Source organism: Microtus oregoni, unplaced genomic scaffold (genome assembly GCF_018167655.1).
Source record: "Microtus oregoni isolate MIOR12 unplaced genomic scaffold, Mior012 000052F_000, whole genome shotgun sequence".
Lineage (NCBI taxonomy): Eukaryota > Metazoa > Chordata > Mammalia > Rodentia > Cricetidae > Microtus > Microtus oregoni.
This window is the reverse complement of record NW_024543812.1, coordinates 5,682,893-5,703,998: the sequence shown is the minus strand read 5'-3', so window position 1 is coordinate 5,703,998 and position 21,106 is coordinate 5,682,893. Positions and strand designations below refer to the sequence as shown.

The following is a 21,106-nucleotide window of genomic DNA, read 5'->3' as shown; positions in this document are numbered from 1 at the left end:
CATTTCACAGAATATAAACCTACTTGCTTTGCTGTTTTGCTTTCAGAATGTTTCTAACTTTATTGAGAGTGCTTGTGTCTTCCTATCTGTTACTAATGAAAAAAATATGTTTTCTGCCATGCTAGGTTCTTAGAATCAAAACTAGAACTGAAAACAGAATTTATGGAAATGTTTTCTCATAGCTTTTCTCATTTGTAATGAATACCAAACTTGATAATTAAGCATAATAAAGATAAAGTAAAAAGAACTAAAAAAATACATGTTAAGGTTAAAGAGTAGTAAAATAATTTTTAGTTCATACATCTAATAGCTTAAGGAGGTTAATCTTAAGTAGCTTAAAGTAAGTCACAAAAAGAAAATCATTTGTTAGTATTTATAAAGTAGAGTATGGCTATCCTGGAGAAATAAGAGAAAAGAATATCTGGATTATATGTATAAATCTTCTGTGAATTTAGAAATTTTAAAGTTCTCATAGAGAAATTAGAAAAGATAATTTATGTTTAGTGTCTTCTCTGAATATAAGTTAAGGTTCATCTGAGGAAAGAGAGAAACAGTAAAATATATTTTAACACAGCCCCATTTTATTTTATTTATTTGTTTGAGACAGGTTTCTCTGTGTAATCCTGGCTGTCCGGTAACTTGTTCTGTACACTAGGTTGGCATTAAACTCGGTGATCTGTCTTTCTCTGTCTCCCAAGTGCATGTTCTTTATTTTTCTTCTGAATATTTTTTGTGTAAATTCTTATGAATATGAAATTCTACATCAGAGTGATCCACATAGAATTCACCTGCTGTTGTGGTAAAGTAACACAGTATTCACATATTTTGAGGATATTTAATACACATCAATATGTGCATGAAATCTTTTTTCTAATGTTTCAAGTTCACTTTCAATACAAGATATAACATTATATAAATCATCCTTAAAAACACACTATTCTTTCTAATTCTGACTGGCCATTAAGAAGATGTGCCACATACAGTTTGTAATAATATTGGATTATCCTCATTGAGCTTTAAGGGAAAATTTAAACAAAGAGGTAATACTCTAGTAAACATATGCATGTCATAGTCAAATTCAAGTGTCAAGTTCAAAATTCACAGAAGAGAGATGCTCTGAATTTCATCATTTGTTTCTTCAACCTCAGTTATAACCCATGTATTTGTTTCAGAGAGTCTTTCTAGCATATTATAGATTCACAATATTGTCACATACAAACACTTAACAGAAAAGATACAGCATAATCTTTTTTCTTTGCCACGCTGCTAACTTGGCACCTATACAAATTCATGTCATCTATCAAGCTGCCAAAGGTTGATTTTGCCACAGTCAAGAAGAATTTATTATTTTACTAAGCTAAGTGTGGTAAACAAAATATTTGATCGTATGTGGTGTGATTATTTGAAATCAAGGACCTCAGCCTTTAGTAATATTATGTTAAGTATGCAGATAAAGGAAAAGAAGAGAGAGTTGCTCTCCACTTTGTGACAGAGGATGAGGAAAACTGACAGGAGCACTCCAGGGAGATGACAGGTGAAGAAAACACAAGAAATGAAACTGAAGGAATGGAAATCTCTGTTTGAGTCTTATCGGAATGGAAAAGCCATTATACATAACCAAATTAGCATAATGCATCCTTAATTGGGCTAAGGGAATGTCAGCATTTTAATGGTTCAGAGGCATGTGGACTCAATCATGTATCCTTGAAGGAAGAAACAAGAACTTAACTTATACATAAACTCATGAACTCTAACAATGTTACCCATAAATTTAAAGAAAAGAAAAACAGACTATTAAATAGTTTGCTGTTTTTTGTACACATGAATATCTCACATTGTATCTAGCTCTACTGACTTCTTTCTGTTCATAAGCATTTCCCCAAAATGTGTTATTGAAGACGTTCTTAGATGTAAATGTCTTTTGTAGTTTATAAATAGTTCAATTTAGATAAGAATTGACAGTCCCTTACATGAATTTTTTCTGAAAATAAGTTTTCTATAAATTCCCTAGATGCCCAGACTACTCTGTCAAAGTTACTAAAACTCTTGCAGATTCTGGGTGGCAAGAAAGAACCTCTGGGTTAACATTTGCAGTTAAGCACTACTAGCCATAACTTAAATTCATGCACAGCCCCAGTGAAAGGTTATGCACTTTTGGACTTTGTCTTCCATGTCTAAGGTTTCAGAATGAACATTCCATGACATAAACACTTTTGTGATGTTTTAGTTTATAATGGTTAATATCAGCAATGACTATTCAGACATTCAAAAGAACTTCCATTACTTGAAGAGCACCTTTCAATCCAAATTCAACTTCACAGGTTGTTTGTACACTACAGTGTACAACCAACAGTCCTTTCAATGGCAGAAATTTCCCATCAACTTCCTTTTTAATCACTGGATACATTCCTGGTTTTGGTAATGAATCACTCTCCAGCTGCTGAGCTAGTTCCCACCTACGCCCACAGACTTCCGTAAAATATTTTTCAAGATTTGTTTTATAATTTCTGATATTTGTTTCATAATATTTTATATTTTCCTATATTTTATTCAACTAGCAACTTTTGAAGCCACCATTTTGAAACAAAAGTACTTCTGGCAGAACATGGTGACATAGCAATCAAGAGGGAGAGACAGAAGGATAACAGAATCAAGCCAGCCTGGTTTACATAGGGTGATCTTGATTATATATATATATATATATATATATATATATATATATATATGTATCTGACTTTTTGTCTTCTCTTAATATATTGAGTTTAGCTTATTGTTTTTGTCACCTGTCTTTTCAAAGTTTGATTTTTGTATTCTGTCATCACTGTATTCTTCTAATTTAAATTCTAAAACTAAAAATCATTATATAGTCTGTAGATGTAATAAACCGGTTTCTGATTTGACTTAAAACCCACTTTACCAGATGTAAGCTATAACCAACACTGCTGAGTAGACCAACAACATGAGATTAGATAGCCCAGGGACCTAGGGAAAAACAAAATATTACTGTTTTTTTTAAAAAAGGACATACTATTTTTCTGAGAAACTGCCATACTGATTTCCAAAGTGGTTGTACAAGTTTGCATTCTCACCAGCAATGGATGAGTGTTCCCTTTTCTCCACATCCTCTCCAGCATAAACTATCATTGGTGTTTTTTATCTTAGACATTCTGACAGGTTTAGGATGGTATTTCATAGTTTTGATTTGCATTTCCCTGATAGCTAAGGATGTTGAACATTTACTTAAGATACTTTTGGTCATTTGAGATTATTTTGTTGAAAATTCTGTTTAGTTCTATACCCCACTTTTTAATTGAGTTACTTAGAATTTTGATGTCTGATTTCTTGAGTTCTATATATATTTTGGATATCAGTCCTCTGTCTGATGTGGGCTTGGTAAAGATCTTTCCACATTCAGTAGGCTGCCTTTTTGTTTTATTGACTGTGTCCTTTGCTTTACAGAAGCTTCTCAGTTTCATGAGGTCCCATTTATTTATTGTTGCTCTCAGTATTTGTGCTACTGGGGTTATATTTAGGAAGTTGTCTCCTGTGTCCATGCATTGAAAACTACTTCCCCCTTTCTCTTCTATCAAGTTCATTGTGGTCAGATTTATATTGAGGTCTAAAAATCTAATAAATTAAAAAAAAGATATAATAATAAAATTACTCATAACCCATTTTGCTATAATCATAGACAAGTGCCTTGGCAGTCATCATCAAAGCAGCTTCCTCCTGCAGCAGATGGGAGCAAATAGAGACCCAGAGTCAGACATTATGCAGTGACAGAGAGAGATCTTGAAATACTCAGCGCTAAATGGGATGCCTCTATAAAATCCCTCCAATTGGGGTTCTGGGAACTTTGTGAAAGAAGTAAGAGCAAGGATAGAGGACACTAAGAAAACAAGGTCCTCTAAGTCAACCATATCAATGCACATATGAACTCACAGAGACTGAAGCAGTATGCACAGGAGACATGCATGTGTCTGCACCAGATTGATTTCTAGAACAGAAAAGAGTAGTGGGCACAGGCCCAAATCCTAAAGCCAGAGGTATCTTGGATTGATAACTACTTGTAAATAAAAATTTATTTTTTTCCATAGGAGCCTCACTAGGAAGACAAACACTAGTCTTAAAGGTAGGCTGCACACCCAGCAGTAACAAGTAAACAAAAACAAAACAACAACAAAAAAAAAAACTCAATGCAATTTTTCAGAGGTTCCTTGTCTCATAGTGTCATCAAGGTTTTATCATTTTTCCTTAATTTTATCTTTTATACCATTTCTATTTAATTTTCCCTGTTTTTTTTTTGTATTCTATATGCCCTTTGTGTGTATATTATGGCTTCCAGTTTGACATTCTATGGAATTTCTGAGTGTGGAAATGTGTTTCTCTGTCTCTATCTTTTTTTCCCCGGTCTTTTACTTGGGGTGCTTTTCCTTGTGTTTGTGTTTTATTTGTTGGTTGGTCAGTTGCTTGACTCTTTAACACAGAGTTTCACTGTGTAACAGTTCTAGCTGTCCTGGAACTAGCTCTTTTAGACTAGGCTGGCTTCAAAAACTCACAGAGACCCGACTTCATCTGCATCCTGAGTGCTGGGATTAAAGGCGTGCATCACCACCGCCCAGCCCTGTTTGTTTGTTTCATCCTATTCTGATGTGTTTACTTTTAACATATTTTATTATATTTTATTATTATCTTTTAGAAATTTGTTTTCTAATAAGAGAGAAAGGAAGTAGATCTGGATTGGAGATGAGGTAGGGAGAAACTGTGAGGAATAACTGATGGAGTAAACAATAATCAGGCTATATTGTAGTGGCATTTTATTTGTATTTAAAAGCTTGCCTGAAGGTCATAGAATAAAACAGCCCCCACTGGTCAGTCACACAGACCAGGCAGTGGTGACACACAGCTTTAATCGTATGAACCACACTAGTTTGCCATAGAAACCAGGCAGGTGCAATTTAAGAGGAGGGCCTGCTTGTTCATCCCAGCCACCAGGCTATTTTATCCCCTAAATAATCACACAGAAACTGTGTTAATTAAATCACTGCTTGGCCCATTATCTCTAGCTTCTTATTGGCTAACTCTTACATCTTGATTTAACCCATTTCTATTAATCTGTATATCACCACGAGGTTGTGGCCTTCCAGCAAAGTTCCAGCATGTCTATCTCCGATGGCAGATCCATGGCATCTCTAACTCCACCCTTCTTTCTCCCAGCATTTAATTCAGTCTTCCCTGCCTACCCAAGTTCTGCCTTATAAACAGGCCCAGGAAGTTTCTTTATTCATTAATGTTAATGAAAGTACACAGAGGGCACTCCCACTTCAGTGCAAGCCTTTAATCTAAGCCCTAGAGAGGAATATAAAATAGGAGGAGAGAGCTCTTAGACAGTCTCATTCTTAAGATTCCTGGAGGCAGGATCACTATTTTAGATTGAGGTTGAAGTAAGAGCCAGTGGTAGGCTGTTTTGCTTTTCTGACCTCCAGGTTGAACCCCAATATCTGCCTCTGGGTTTTTATTAATTGTACTACATTTGGCACCCAAAGTTTACATTATGAATTCACAAAAAAAGGCCATTTACCTGAGGCTTTTTAGCCACAGCACATGCCAGAGCTGGTCCCAAACCTAGCTACTTCGATTCAGGAGAAAAGCTAACATTCATATCTCCCATTAGCCCCAGTTTAGTTTCCACTCAGAAATGACGATTCTGCCTCCAGTGATCCTCAGAAAGAGACTGTTTGACAACTGTTTCCTCCTGTCTTATATTCCTCTCTAGGACTGGGATTAAAGGCATGCACCACTACTGCCCGGTTTCTATGGAAAACTACTGTGGCTTCTGGGTTTAAGGGTGTATGTCATTACTGCCTGGTCTATAAGGGGGCCCAGTGGGGCTGTTTTACTCTCTGATCTTCATATAAGCTTTATTTATTAAAATAAAAATGAAATATCACTACACACTGTATGAAAAAAACTACTTTGAATAAATAAAATTTTATTATATATTATATAAATATTTGTGATTTAATTAAATAATTTTCAGGGCATTTTCTCCTTAAAATTAATCTAGTCTAAAGGATCAGGGAGATTGCTGTGAAGTAGTACATTCTAGAAATATCCAATAGTATCAATAATACCAATAAAGTTTTACTGCCTAAGCATGAGCTGAACAAGGACACCAATAGATGTGCCAAAGTAGATAGAGGAAACCCACAAGGAATTATAGGCAACTAAGGTTGTTGAGAGTAGGGGAAATAGTCTTCCCTAGGGAAGAAGACACCAATTGGTTATCAATTCCGAATGGTCAGTCTGAAAACATATTAAAGAGTAACATTTTATAGATGACTCATTTTACATTTAGTAATGTATATGCATATACATATACACATATAATAACAATTAATGGAAAACGAGATCATGCATTTGAAAAAGAGCAAGGAGCGGTATATTGGGGAGTTTGGAGAATGGAAAAGGAAGAGAAAGGAAAGAAGAAATGTGCAATTATACTATAATCTCAAAAATAAAATATATATTTTTCAATTCTAAATACTCATTATTTCAAGCAATTTCCTTAATACATGATATATTTTGAAAATATACTTGTAAAATCCTTCTGTGTGCATGTGCAAGCATTCCATAAGGATTGAAAGCTAAGTTATTATAAAGCTTCAGATTTGTTCCTGTTCAGTAGAATTCCCAATATCTTATATAAATTGATTATATCTTCCTGGTTTTAGTATTCTAAACATCTCCTCAGTTGCACGATCAGAAGGACTACATAGAATGGTCATGGGTTAAAATGAATGAAAATGAAAGTCACCTAGGATGGCATGTAGCTCACAAAGAAAGTTTTAAGCCTGTTGCTTTCTTCTCTTCTAATCAGTTCTCTGATCCCATAAAGAATACATGATTTAGGAGAAACTCAGCAGTGTTATATTGTGGAAAGACACAGATAAACCATGTAATATTAGCCAAGTCATCTCCACAATGTGAGAATGTGAGTCCATTAACTGATGTTGACAATAGCAATAATTACTATGTTATGGTTGTCACTAGAACCAACTCAGATATTCTTGAAAGCTTATAAGCTAATATTTTAAATAAGCATTGCTGCTATAAGCACAGACTTTCCAACTATTTTGATCATTTGAATATCCCTAGCTCTTGCTTATGGTAGCTTGTCTACATTTCTCTCTTCATTTTGAACCAAGGAAATTGGAAGAAGAAGACATATTTTATTCCACGATTACCTCATATATCATGACACCATTAATGCACCTACCCAATGTTCCCCTCACTATACATTGTGAGATTGCAAAGCTCCCCAGCAACAGCCTTGTCTGTCTTCTATTTGTTTTATAGCCTTGACATCTTTTCACTATTTTAGGAAATATGCAAGCATATAATCAGCAGAGTGGCAGTAAATTGGAACTTTCTGCTACAGCTGGGGCTACATCCGCTCTCTTAGTTTCTATTTGCCTAGAAAAGATACTAAAATTATGCATGCATTTCCAGAGATCATGGTAAATAAAGGATTCATGTAAGTATCAGCAAAACAGAGATTCTGATTCTGTCTTGGCTAATTCCATTGCCTGATAGAATGAGACACAGTTATAAAAAAAAGAGAGTAAGCCTATATTAGACCTTTATAGGATAATTGGACTAAGGAGTGTCATAATTCTTGAGTTACAAATCAAGTGAAGCACACATGGTATTTCCTAGAGAAATTTCATAACACTTAGGTATTCTAAGATAATTTTGTCATGAATTCTTGACATGACATCTGGAGCATAGAATACAACATGGTGTAATGGAATTAACACACAACTGCAAGTCAAATGGAAACAGAATTTCTATTCCTGAATCTCATCTAATAAATCTGAGTACCATAGGCCATAGGGGTTCTTGAAATTTGTCTTTCAATAAATTCATGGCAGCTCACAGCCATATGTAACTCCAGTACCACCAAATTTGACACCCCTTTTTGGTCTCTACAGTTACCAGATGCATATATCTTGAACAAGCATACATGAAGGTAAAACACCCATACAAGTAAAAAAAAAGACAAAAAAATAATAAAAACAAACAAGCTGATCTACCAATAAGCCCACTCATGTTACAGAATGGCGCCAATGTAGATAACTGCATCCACAGAAAGCCTGAGAAAGCTTGGCAAAAACTAGACTAAAACATTTTGGTTTTCAGTAGTAGCAGGAAAAAAGCTGCCCAGGTTTAAAATGGGGGCTTTCTGGGCCTTCCTGCCAGGGAAAACGCTGACTCTTTCCAGCAGGCCGTCCTGATGGATACACTGTTGCAGCTGGCTTCCTGGCAAGGACCTTGAAACACCATAGAGTTGTGGCAATAAACATGGCTCCAGCCAGTAACTCAGCCATGATTGCTTAGTAAATTAAAGGCTCAGGGGGCCAAAAAAAGAGAGATATACAGTAAAGAGAGATTAAAAGAGTAAGAAAACTTCTAAATGGTTTACAGTGTGTTAAAAATATATACAGGCTAAAGGTTAATGTTCTCATAGTAAAAAAAAGAAAAAGAAAGAGAGTTGCCTGGGAGGCAGAGAGAGACGGATCTCTGTGAGTTCAAGGATAGCCTGGCTTACAGAGGGAATTCCAGGACAAAGATATACAAAGAACCTATCTCAAAAAGCCAAAAGTTTTCGGTCACAGTCCAGCTGGCCTTGGTGAGCTCCCCGTAGATCAGCTCCTCTGTCTCAGTGGGTGGATGCACGCCTCGTGGTCCCGAATTCTTTGATCATGTTCTCCCTCCTTCTGCTCCTCCTTGGGACCTTGGGAGCTCAGTCCAGTGCTCCTGTGTGGGTCACTGACTCGATCTCTATCCATCACCAGATGAAGATTCTATGATGATATGCAAGATATTCGTCAGTATTGCTCTAGGATAGGGTCATTTCAGGTTCCCAATCCTCAGCTGCCCAAGGAACTAACTGGGAACCTCATCTTGGGCACTAGGGAGCCCCTCTAGGGTCAAGTCGCTTGCCCACCCTAAAGTGGCTCCCTTAACTAAGAATTGTGGTTCCGTGCTCCCCATCCACCTTTCCTTTATCCCAATTCTCCCGTTTCCCAGGTCCCCCCTCCTTCCCTTCTACCTTTTCTCTCCCCATCTCCCCTTACCCCCATCCCACCCCCCCCCAAGATCCCATTTTCTCCCCGGAAATTTGGTCTACTTCCCTTAGCGAAGAGGACAACTATATGTTTTTCCTTCGGTTCACCTTCTTCCTTAGCTTCTTTAGGTTCACCTATTGTAGACTCCGTGGTCCTTATTTATGGCTAGAAACCAATTATGAGTGAGTACATCCCATATTCATCTTTTTGGGTCTGGGACACCTCACTCAGGATAGTGTTTGGGATAAAACCGGACTCTCTGAACATGGCGAACAATGAGGGCTGATGAGACACCAAGGACAATGGCAGGGGGTTTTGATCCTACTTAATGTGCTGGCTTTGTGGGAGCCTAGTCAGTTTGGATGTTCACCTTCCTAGATATGGACGGAGGGGGGAAGACCTAGGACTTACCACAGGGCAGGGAACCCGGAGTGCTCTGTGGACTGGAGAGGGAGGGGGAGAGGAGTAGGGGGGGAGAAGGGTGGGAGGAGGGGGAGAAGGTTGGGAGGAGGGGGAGAAGGGTGGGAGGAGGGGAAGGGAAATGGGAGGCTGGGAGGAGATGGAAACTTGTTTTTTGTTTATGTTTTTTTTCTTCTTTTCGCAATAAAAAAAAGCCAAAAGTTAAAAGTAAAAATAAAAGAAATAGAGGTTAAAATAAAGCCACGTAAAGATGGAAAATACACAGAGAATCTTGATACTGTATGTTATTATGATCTCTTTAAATTGTTTGAATGCTGAGGAAGGAGCAACAGCTGCTAAAAGATGTTTGCTTATAAATGCTGTAAAATTAATCCAAGATAGGTATTTTGAAAATACCTTGGCTTCAAAATTGAAGTCAAAAGGTATGTTACTTTGGAGAAGAAGATTTGCTCTTGGTTTCCAAAGAAAATGAGAGACTGTGGATTCATTCTGAGATAATAAAAATCCAGTTTGATCAAGGAAGACCACCGGAGAAGTCTCTTGCAGGAATACATGGCCCAGATGTCTGAGATCTTCATCCAGAACAGGTTCAAGACTGCTGCCTGAGATGATCGAGACTCACAGGATACTTTAGTCAGGACTTGATCATAACTCTAAATTTTCTTTAGGTCTCCAAAAGATTATCAGTGCCCCCAACCAACTGGAAGTATCCTGGAATACTATGCCCACATTCCCCCAAAAAATAGACTATGGATATTTTCCTTTGTTTTTTTTTTTTTTTTAAGTGGGGGAAGTGGTGCAGAATTGTCTGTAATCTGTCAATCATGTTTTAAATAAACGCTGCTTGGCCTTGCAGGAAGTATAGGTGGGAAAACAAGACAGAAAGTAGAAATGATGTAATGAGGACAGGAGAAATCTGAGGAGGAAGTTGATTCCTCCCACTCCTACCCAGACCACCGAAGCAGCAGGATGTGATCTGCACCACTGAAAAAACGTACTGAGACACATGGCTAACATAGATCAGAAAAATGGGTTAATCAAGATGTGATAGTTAGCGAGTGAGAGGCTAGAGCTAATGGGCCAATCATCTTATAATTTATGGAGAACTATGTGTGATTTTCTTTGGGGATAAACAGTTGTGGGGTACTGGGTAGGACAGAAACCCCAACAACCAAGCCAGGCCGCTCATGTTACACCCAACTTTTGCCCTGTGATCTTGTTTGCTTCCAATTTCCAGGAGGATCTATACATGTTTTTCTTTGGGTTCACCTTGTTATTGGACTTCTCTAGACTTGTAAACTATAGTCTTAATGTCATTTGTCTATGGCTAGAGTTCACTAATAAGTGAGTACATACCATATTCATCTTTTTGGGTCTGGGTTATCTCACTCAGGATAGTATTTTCTATTTCCATCCATTTGCATGCAAAATTCAAGATGTCATTGCTTTTACTGCTGAGTAGTACTCTAATGTGTATATATTCCACGCTTTCTTTATCTCTTCATCTATTCTTCCATTGAGGGGACTCTAGGTTGTTTCCAGGTTCTGGCTATTACAAATAATGCTGCTATGAACATAGTTGAACAAATGCTTTTGTAGTGATTGGGTATTTCTTGGGTACATTGCCAAGAGTGGTATTGCTGGATAATGAGGTAGGCTGATTCCCAATTTTATGAGAAACCAACACACTGATTTCCAAAATGGTTGCACAAGTTTACATTCCTACCAGCAATCGATGAGTGTTCTCCTTATTCCACATTCTCTCTAGCATAGGCTATCATTGGTGTTTTTGATTTTAGCCATTTTGACAGGTGTAAGATGGTATCTCAAAATTGTTTTGATTTGTATTTCCCTGATTGCTTAGGAGGTTGAACATGACCTTAAGTGTCTTTTGGCTATTTGAACTTCTGTTGAGAATTCTCTGTTCAGTTTAGTACCCCATTTTAATTGGGTTATTTAGAATTGTAATGTGTAGTTTCTTGAGTTCTTTATATATCTTGGAGGTCAGACTTTTGTCTGATATAGGATTGATGACAATCTTCTCCCATTCAGTAGGATGCCTTTTTGTCTTAATGAGAATGTCCTTTGCTTTACAGAAACTTCTCAGTTTCGGGAGGTCCCATTTATTCATTGTTGTTCTTATTGTCTGTGATACTGGGGTTATATGTAGGAAGTGGTCTCCTGTGCCCAAATGTTGCAGTCTACTTCCCACTTTCTATTTTATCAGGTTCAGTGTGGTCAAATTTATATTGAGGTCTTTAATACATCTGGACTTGAGTTTTGTGCATGGTGATAGATATGGTTCTATTTTCTTTCTTCTACAGGTTGACATCCAGTTATGCCAGTACCATTTGTAGAAGATGATTTCTTTCTTCCATTATATACTTTTAGTTCCTTTGTTGAAAATCATTTGTTTATAGGTTTGTGGGTTAATATCTGGGTCTTCAATTTGATTCCATTGCTCGATGTCTCTGTTTTTATGTCAATACCAAGTTGTTTTCATTACTGTAGCTCTGTAATAGAGTTTGAAGTCAGGTGTGATAATGCCTCCAGTAGTTCCGTTATTGTTAGGATTGTTTTGGCTATCCTAGGTTTTTTGTTTTTCCAAATATTTTGATTATTGTTCTCTCAATGTCTGTGAAGAATTTTCTTGGGATTTTGATGGGGATTGTGCCGAATTTATAGATTGCCTTTGGTACAATTGCCACTTTTACTATGTTGATCCTACCTATCCAAGATCATGGGAGATCCTTCCATTTTCTGGTATCTTCTTCAACTTCTTTCTTGAAAGCCTTAAAGTTCTTGTTAAATAGGTCTTTCACTTCCTTTGTTAGAGTTACCCCAAGATACTTTATGCTATTTGTGGCTATTGTAAATGGTGAAGTTTCTCTCATTTCCCTCTCTGCTTCTTTGTTCTTTGTGTATAGAAGTGCTACTGATTTTTTTTGAGCTGATCTTCTATCCTACCACATTAATAAAGGTGTTTATCAGCTGTAGGAATTCTTTGGTAGAGTTTTTGGGGTCACTGATGTACATTATCATATCATCTGAAATAATGAAAGTTGACTTCTTCCTTTCTGATTCAAATCACCTTGCTCTCCTTATGTTGTCTTATTTCTATTGCTGCAACATCAAGCACTATGTTGAAGAGATATGGTGAGAGTAGAAAGCCATGTCTTGTTCCCAATTTTAGTGGAATGTCTTTGAGTTTCTCTCCATTTAATTTGATATTTGCTGTTGGTTTGCTGTATATTGTTTTTATTATACTTAGACATGGTCCTTGTATCACTACACTCTCCAAGACCTTTATCATAAAGGGGCAGTAAATTTTGTCAAATGTTTTTTCAGCATCTAATGAAATGATCATATGATTTTTTTCTTTCAGTTTATTTATATGATGAATTACATTGATAGATTTTCATATGTTGAACCAGCCCTGCATCTCTAGAATGAAGCATACTTGATTGTAATGGATAATTTTTTGATGTATTCTTGTATTCAGTTTGCTAGTATTTTATTGAGAATTTTTGCATTGATGTTCATGAGTGAGACTGGTCTGTAATTCTCTTTCTTGGTTGAGTCTTTGTGTGGTTTTGGTATCAGGGTAACTATAGATTCATAAAAAGAATTTGGCAATGACTCTTCTGTTTCTATCATGTGAAACATATTAAGAAATATAGGTATCAGCTCTTCTTGAAAGTTCTGATAAAATTCTTCATTAAAACCATCACATCCTGGGCTTTTTTTGGGGTGTGAGGTTTTTTATGACCTCTTCTATTTCCTCACGACTTATAGGTCTATTTAAATTTTTCACCTGGTCTTGATTTAATTTTGGTAAATGGTACTTATCTAAAAACAAGTCCATTTCTTTTACATTTTCCAACTTTGTGGCATACAAGCTTTTGTAATAAAACCTAATGATTCTCTGAATTTTCTCAGTGTTTGTTGTTATGTCTCCCTTTTCTTTTCTGATCTTGTTAATTTGTGTGTTTTCTCTCTCTGCCTTTTGATTCATTTGGATAGGGGCTTATCAATCTTGTTGATTTTCTCAATAAAACTGCTCTTTGTTTCATTGATTCTTTGAATTGTCTTCTGTGTTTGTATTTTGTTGATTTCTGGACTCAGTTTGATTATTTCCAGTCTTCTACTCCTCCTGGGTGAGTGTACTTTTTTGCTCTCTAGAACTTTCAGCTGTGTTCTTAAGTCTCTAATGTGAGCTTTCTTTGTTTTTTTTTTTTAACGTGGGCACGTAGGTATATGAACTTTCCTCTTAACACTGCTTTCATAGTATCCCGTAGGTTTTGGTATGTTGTGTATTTTTGTTGAATTCAATGAAGACTTTAGTTTCTTTCTTCATTCTTCCTTGACCCAGGGGTGATTCAGTAGTTGACTGCTCAGATTCCATCAGTTTGTAGGCTTTCTGGTGGTAAAATTGTTGTTAAATTCTAGCTTTATTCTATGGTGATCTGATAAGACACAGGTGGTTACTAAGATTTGTTTGTATCTGTGGAGGCTTGATTTGTTACCAAGTATGTGGTATATTTTTGAGAAAGTTCTATGAGATGCTGAGAAGAAGGTATAATCTTTCCTATTTAGTTGGAATGTTCTTTAGATGTCTGTTAAGTCCATTTGATTTATTACCTCTGTTAATTCTCTTATTCTCTGTTAGATTTCTGTCTGATTGACCTGTCCATTGGTGAGAGAGGAGTGTTGAAGTCTCCTACTATTAGTGTGTGGGGTTTGATGTGTGCTTTGAGTTCTAGTAATGTTAGTTTAACATATGTGGGTGCTTTTATATTAGGGGCATAGATATTCAGGATTGAGATTTCATCCTGATGAATTGTTCCTGTTATGAGTATAAAGTGTCCTTCTCCATCTCTTCTGATTGATTTTAGTTTGAAGTCAATTTTGTTAGATATTAGTATAGCCACACCCACTTGTTTCTTGGGTCCATTTGATAGAAAAATCTTTTACCAACTCTTTACTCTGATGTAATGTCTGTCTTTCTGGTTGAGGTATGTTTCTTTTAAACAGCAGAATGTTGGATCCTGTTATGGTATCCATTCTCTTAACTTGTGCCTTTTTATAGGCGAATTGAGTCCATTGATGTTAAGTGATATTAATGACCAGTAGTTGTTAACTCAAGTTTTATGTGGGAGTCTTCTGTTTTGTGTTGATTTCATTGGTTAAATAAAGAAACTGCTTTAGCCCTTTAATAGGACAGAAAATTAGGTAGGCAGAGTAGACAGAACAGAATGCTGGGAGAAAGAAGCTGAGTCAGTCATTTGCCATGATTCTCCCACTCCAGAGAGATGCAGGTTAAGATATTTCCTGGTAAGCCAGCTCGTGGTGCTACACAGAATATTAGAAATGGGTTAGATTAATATGTAAGAGCTAGCCAATAAGAGGCTGGAACAAATGGGCCAGGCAGTGTTTAAAAGAATACAGTTTCTGTGTAATTATTTCGGGGCATAAGCTAGCCATGCGGGCAGCTGGGTGCTGGGGATACAGCCCCGCTGCTCCTATTACTACACAAGTTTATTATTTTTTTAGTGGCAGAGTTTGTGTGTTTCCCTTCTTTGATTTGTGCTAGTGAATGGTTGTTAGATGTCTGGGTTATTGTGGGTGTTGTTGGGTTCCTTGGCTTGTGATTTTCATTCTATTACTTTCTGTCAGGCTGGGGTTTTGGCTACATATTGTTTAAATTTGTTTTTATCCTGGAATACCTTGTTTTCTCCATTGATGGTGAAAGAAAGCTTTGCTGGGTATAGTAGTCTGGGCTTACATCCATGGTCTTTTAGTTTCTGCAGCATATCTATCGAAGACCTTCTGGTTTTCATGGTTTACAAAGAGAAGTCAGGTGTAATTCTGATAGGTTTACCTTTATATGTTACTTGACCTTTTTCCTTTTCAGCTCTTAATATAATCTGTATGTTTTGTGTTTTGATTATTATATGGAAAGGGGATTTTCTTTTGATCCAGTCTATTTGGTGTTCTGAATGTTTCTTGTACCTTCATAGGAAAATCCTTCTTTAGGTTTGGAAAGTTTTCTTCTATAATTTCATTGAATATATTTTCTGGGTCTCTGAGCTGTAATTCTTATCCTTCTTCTATCATTATTCTTAGGTTTGGTCTTTTCATGGTGTCCCAGATTTCCTGGATGTTTTGTATTAAAAAAATTGTTGGATTTGCTGTTTTCCTTGATCAGTGCATTTATTTCCTCTATAGTATCTTCAGTGTCTGAAATTCTTTCTTTTATCTCTTGTATTCTGTTGTTTATACTTGTCTCTGTAGTTTCTGTTTGTTTACCCAGATTTTCCATATCCTACCTTCTCTCAGTTTGTGTTTTCTCCATTGCTTCCATTCCAGTTTTCAAGTCTTGAACTGTTTCCATTACCTGTTTGGTTGCTTTTTCTTTTTTTTTTTAGGGATTTATTCATTTCTTCTAACTTTTTGTTAGTCTTCTCATCCATTTCTTTAAAGGAGTTTTTTACATCCTGTTTAATGGTGTCTAATATTTTCATAATGTTACATTTAAAGTCTGTTTCTTCTACTTCTTCTGGATTAGGGTGTTCAAGTCTTCCTGTTGTATGTTCGCTGGATTCTGGTGTTATCATGTTGCTTTTCATATTGTTGGAGGAATTCTTGCATTGGGGCCTGCCCATCTCTTCCTTCAAATGTTGTTAGGAGAGTCTTGGCGGCTTGGTCTGATCTTTGCTGTGGCTACCTGTGTACTTGGGGGTTTTTCTTGGTCTGCACTCTCTTAGGTCCCCTCTGTACTGGAGATGTCTCTCAGATCCTCTCCATCCTGAAGTAGGCTGTGTTGGTGGATCTAAGGACCCTGCAGATGGAAAGAAGTTCTTGGGGGTCAAGCTGGCATGGGATATGTAGAGAAATGCAGTAGCCAGGGAGATGCCCCTCTGAATGGTCAGGAAGTTTAAGGGATTGGAGGATGCCTGTGCTCCATTCCCAGGACTTCCAGCTGGCCGGTCAGGCACTCACTTTCCCCTCAGGATGGAACTTCTGGTACAGGAGCAGGGCCACTTGCTGGCCAGGGACTTTGCAGACAAAAGGGCGGCCTTGCTGGGTGCAGGCTCACTGTAACAAAGAAACTCCTGCAGCAATTGCACTCACCACTTTGCCCCCAGACCCTCAGCCCCAAAGCAGGCTGAGTTGGGGGATCCAATGACCCCACAGATGGAAAGGGGTGCTCGGGGGAAGCTGTGATTGGATAAGAAGAGAAAGGCAATAGCTGGGGAGAAGCCCCCACTGAATGGCCAGAAAGTTTAGGGGATTGGAGGCTGCCTGTGCTCCCTTTCTGGGGCGTCTGGCTGGCCAGTCGGGCATACACTCACCCCTCAGGACGGATCTTCTGGTACCCATAGGAATTATTTTAATTGAAGTTAATGAGGTCACCCAGGTGGGGTATTTTAGAGGACAGATTTCTTTTAATGATAAACTACCCCATCATTCTTACTGGACATTTTACCTATAGTCTCCACTCCACCTCAGCAACTCAAATAATATTTATGAGAAGGCACGTTTATTACCTTTCTGCTAGAAATTGTTACTATTACTTGCTTTAAACACAAGCAAGCCTAGGAGCTGAGAAAGTGACTAGAATCCACAGAGATAATTAGTGACTGAGCTGTAAACTAAAATTTGGGCAGTTTGCCTACAGTGTTTGTACTCCTAAGTGCTATAAGGCAGTTCTCCTGACTTGCAAATCAGATGAAATGAAATTGCCTCAGGTGAATGTTTGCTTTCTTCACAGTTTGGAGATCAACTTATGACACTCCTGAATTCCTCACCTTTTATCTTATTTTATAATCATTTTTATCACATAGGTGAGAAATTGTAAGTTAATTGAGGACACCCTCCAAGAAAATGTAGTACTGGTATTTTCATTTTGTGATACAAACTAGAACTATGTTGTAAAGCAAGGTAATTCCATTATACACAAGTTTTGCTTTGTGTCTCTTAGTGTAAATATCTAGCTTGAGGTAGTTTAAATGAGAAATGTCCCATAGGATTCAGAATTTGAATACTTAGTCCTCAGTTGGTAACACTGTTTGTGGAGGTTTAGGAAATGTGGTCTTGTTGAAGGAAGCATTTCACTAGACATGGGATTTACATGCTTAAACTTTACCATACTGACAGTTCTCTTTTTCATGCTTACAGTTGAGGATATGAGCTTCCTGTTTCTGCCATTATGCCTGAAAGTCATGTCTATGACTCTATACTCCTGAAACATGATGAACTCTTATCTCTCTGGTATTATAAGCACAAATAAATTCTTCCTTCTATAAGTTTCCTTGGCCATGGGATTTTAGCACAGCAACAGAAATATATTAGTTGCTTTTCTGAGGAATGGCTCTCAATCACTATATCATTCCCTAGGAAATTTTCTTAAAGTACCAATGCCAAGAGTAGCCCAGAGAGTAATTATATGAAAAGCTTTCAGTGCCATAAACAGTCATAGATATTTCTGTTGCCCCATGCCGTTTTAAAAAAATATGTGTATAGATTGTTTGCATGTATATATGTCTGTACATCACTGTGTGGTTGGTCTAGTGAAGGCCAGAAGATGTCATCTGATTTCCCTGAGTTTCCATGTGGGTGCAGGGAATCAAAGATGTTCCTCTGGAAAAGCCACCACTACACTTCTAAGAGATCTCTACAACCCACTGAGATTTCAATGTGAAACATGAGATTAGAATTATTTGTGGGTATCAAGCCATGAATTTGTTTGACATGTCTAATGAATATTTACTGTCAAACTTCAAGAGATAATATAGAAACCACATTTAAAAACCCTCACTTTGGCTTCCCTGGTAAGAACAGTTGCAACTTTATTTGCCCTAGAAGAGAGAGAAACAAATAAATACAATATTTGATTCATAAACACTAAATATTGCTACACAGTTTCATAAAGAAACCTTGTGCAACTACAAAATTACCAACTATAAAATTAGACTCTTCAATCCTCAGAGCAAATGGAATCTGAGTCCCTTAGTGGAACAGTGTTGATCCATAATGACTGTTATTAGTTTCATCTTTATACTACAAAATATTTCACTAGCACTAGTTATTAGGTCTTAGCAATGCAGTCTGTCTCCATGGCTCTTTTTAACTTCATGTGGTATTTATTTTATAGCTATCATCTGTGATACGACTGTGACAGGTGGTACTTATGGCACCATGATAAGCACATTTGCTATCTCAAGGCCTAGTGGCTGATTTATTTAGAAGTCTCTTTCTGAAATTAAATTCTTTTTGAATTGCTATAGAACCAAATTTACTTTACTGAAAAAGACTAACATTGTCTTTCTTAGTTTAAATCGTTCATAAAACCAAGACAATTTCTTAAATATGCAAATATCCCAATATAGTAGAGGGACTAAGACAGCTTAAGATTGCCTGATGAAAATCTCTTCTACTCTTGATGATCTGTTTTTCTGAATGATACAGAAAGTGTTAACCAGTAAGCTGAATTTTTGGTTCTTTGTATCCTGGGTAATTGCTTAACCTTTATGGACTTCAAGAACTTGTTCCAATCGGGAATCCAATATTGACCCCCTTGGGAGGCACCGAGCTCCGTTGGCTCGTTTCCGACTGTCGCACGCTCTTTTCTCGGGATGGTGGAGGCCGTGCAGCGTCGCTGTTACTCTGAGCAAAGAACTGTTGGCAGAGGAAGTCGGGGTTAGAGAGGATTGGGAGACAGACACTTTGCTGTGCTTAAATTGAAGTCAAGGGTGCAAACATGCAGAGCAATAAAACCTTTAACTTGGAGAAGCAGAACCATACTCCAAGGAAGCACCATCAACATCACCACCAGCAGCACCATCATCATCAGCAGCAGCAGCAGCAGCAACCACCCCCACCAATACCTGCAAATGGACAGCAGGCCAGCAGCCAGAATGAAGGTTTAACCATTGACCTGAAGAACTTTAGGAAACCAGGAGAGAAGACTTTCACCCAACCAAGCCGTCTCTTTGTGGGCAATCTTCCTCCTGACATTACTGAGGAGGAAATGAGGAAACTTTTTTTAAGAAATATGGGAAGACAGGCGAGGTTTTCATTTATAAGGATAAAGGCTTTGGCTTTATTCGCTTGGAAACATGAACCCTAGCGGAAATTGCCAAAGTGGAGTTGGATAATATGCCATTCCGTGGAAAGCAGCTACGTGTGTGCTGTGCTTATCATATTGCATCCCTTACATTCTGCAACCTTCCTCAGTATGTGTCCAACGAACTGCTGGAAGAAGCCTTTTCTGTGTTTGGCCAGGTGGAGAGGGCTGTGGTCATTGTGCATGACCAAGGATGGCCCTCAGGGAAAGGCATTGTTGAGTTCTCAGGGAAGCCAGCTGCTCGGAAAGCTCTGGACAGATGCAGTGAAGGCTCCTTCTTGCTAACCAAATTTTTTCGACCTGTGACTATGGAACCTATGGACCAGTTAGATGATGATGAGGGACTTCCAGAGAAGCTGGTTATAAAAAACCAGCAACTTCACAAGGGGTGAGAACAGCCACCCAGATTTGCACAGCTGGGGTCCTTTGAGTATGAGTATGCCGTGCGCTAGAAGGCACTCATTGAGATGGAGAAGCAATAGCAGGATCAAGTGGACCGCAACATCAAGGAGGCTCGTGAGAAGCTGGAGATGGAGATGGAGGCAGCACGCCATGAGCACCAGGTTATGCTAATGAAGCAGGATTTGATGAGGTGTCAAGAATAGTTTCGGAGAATGTAGGAGCTACATAACCAAGAGGTTCAGAAACGAAAGCAGCTAGAGCTCAGGCAGGAGGAGGAACGCAGACACCGGCGGAAACAAGAAGAAATGATGCGGCAACAGCAGGAAGGATTCAAGGGAACCTTCCCTGATGCAAGAGAACAAGAGATACGGATGGGCCAAATGGCTATGGGAGGTGCTATTGGCATAAACAGTAGAGGCGCCATGCCCCCTGCTCCTGTGCCAACTGGTACCCCAGCTCCTCCAGGACCTGCCACTATGATGCCAGATGGAAATTTGGGATTGACCCCACCAACAACTGAACGTTTCGGCCAAGCTGCTACAATGGAAGGAATTGGAGCAATTGGTGGAAATCCTCCTGCTTTCAACTGTCCAGCTCCTGGAGCTGAATTTGCTCCAAATAAATGCTGCCAATACTAAATAAAAGTTGCAGTGTCTAGTTTCCCACAACCCTTAAAAGAAAGGTTCTTTTTGGACTAGCCAGAATTCTATCCTGGAAAAGTGTTAGGGGTTTTTCCCAATAGATAGGTCTTCCCTGCCTGTAATACTCTAGGGAGTAAGCTTAGAAGCAGAGGGCAAGGGAGGGGTGTTATTTAACAAATCAAAGTCTCTAGTATATTGCTTTCTCAAGTCTGTTTGGTGCATTCCTGAAATGTGTTGATTATTGAGGGCCTTGAACCATAGCAAAGTGAACTCAGAGAGCTCCATTAATCTTGATCATTCCTGTTTCCTTCTTTCCTTCCATGCTTTCTTCTTCCATCCCTCCCTCCTTCATTCATCATGTTTTAATTACTTTTTCATCTTTA

The 21,106-nt window shown here is 38.0% G+C and overlaps 1 pseudogene; it reads left to right on the top strand.

Moving 5' to 3' along the window:
- Positions 1-19,314: 19,314 nt before the first annotated feature.
- LOC121437343 lies at positions 19,315-20,722 on the top strand (annotated as a pseudogene).
- Positions 20,723-21,106: the final 384 nt, after the last annotated feature.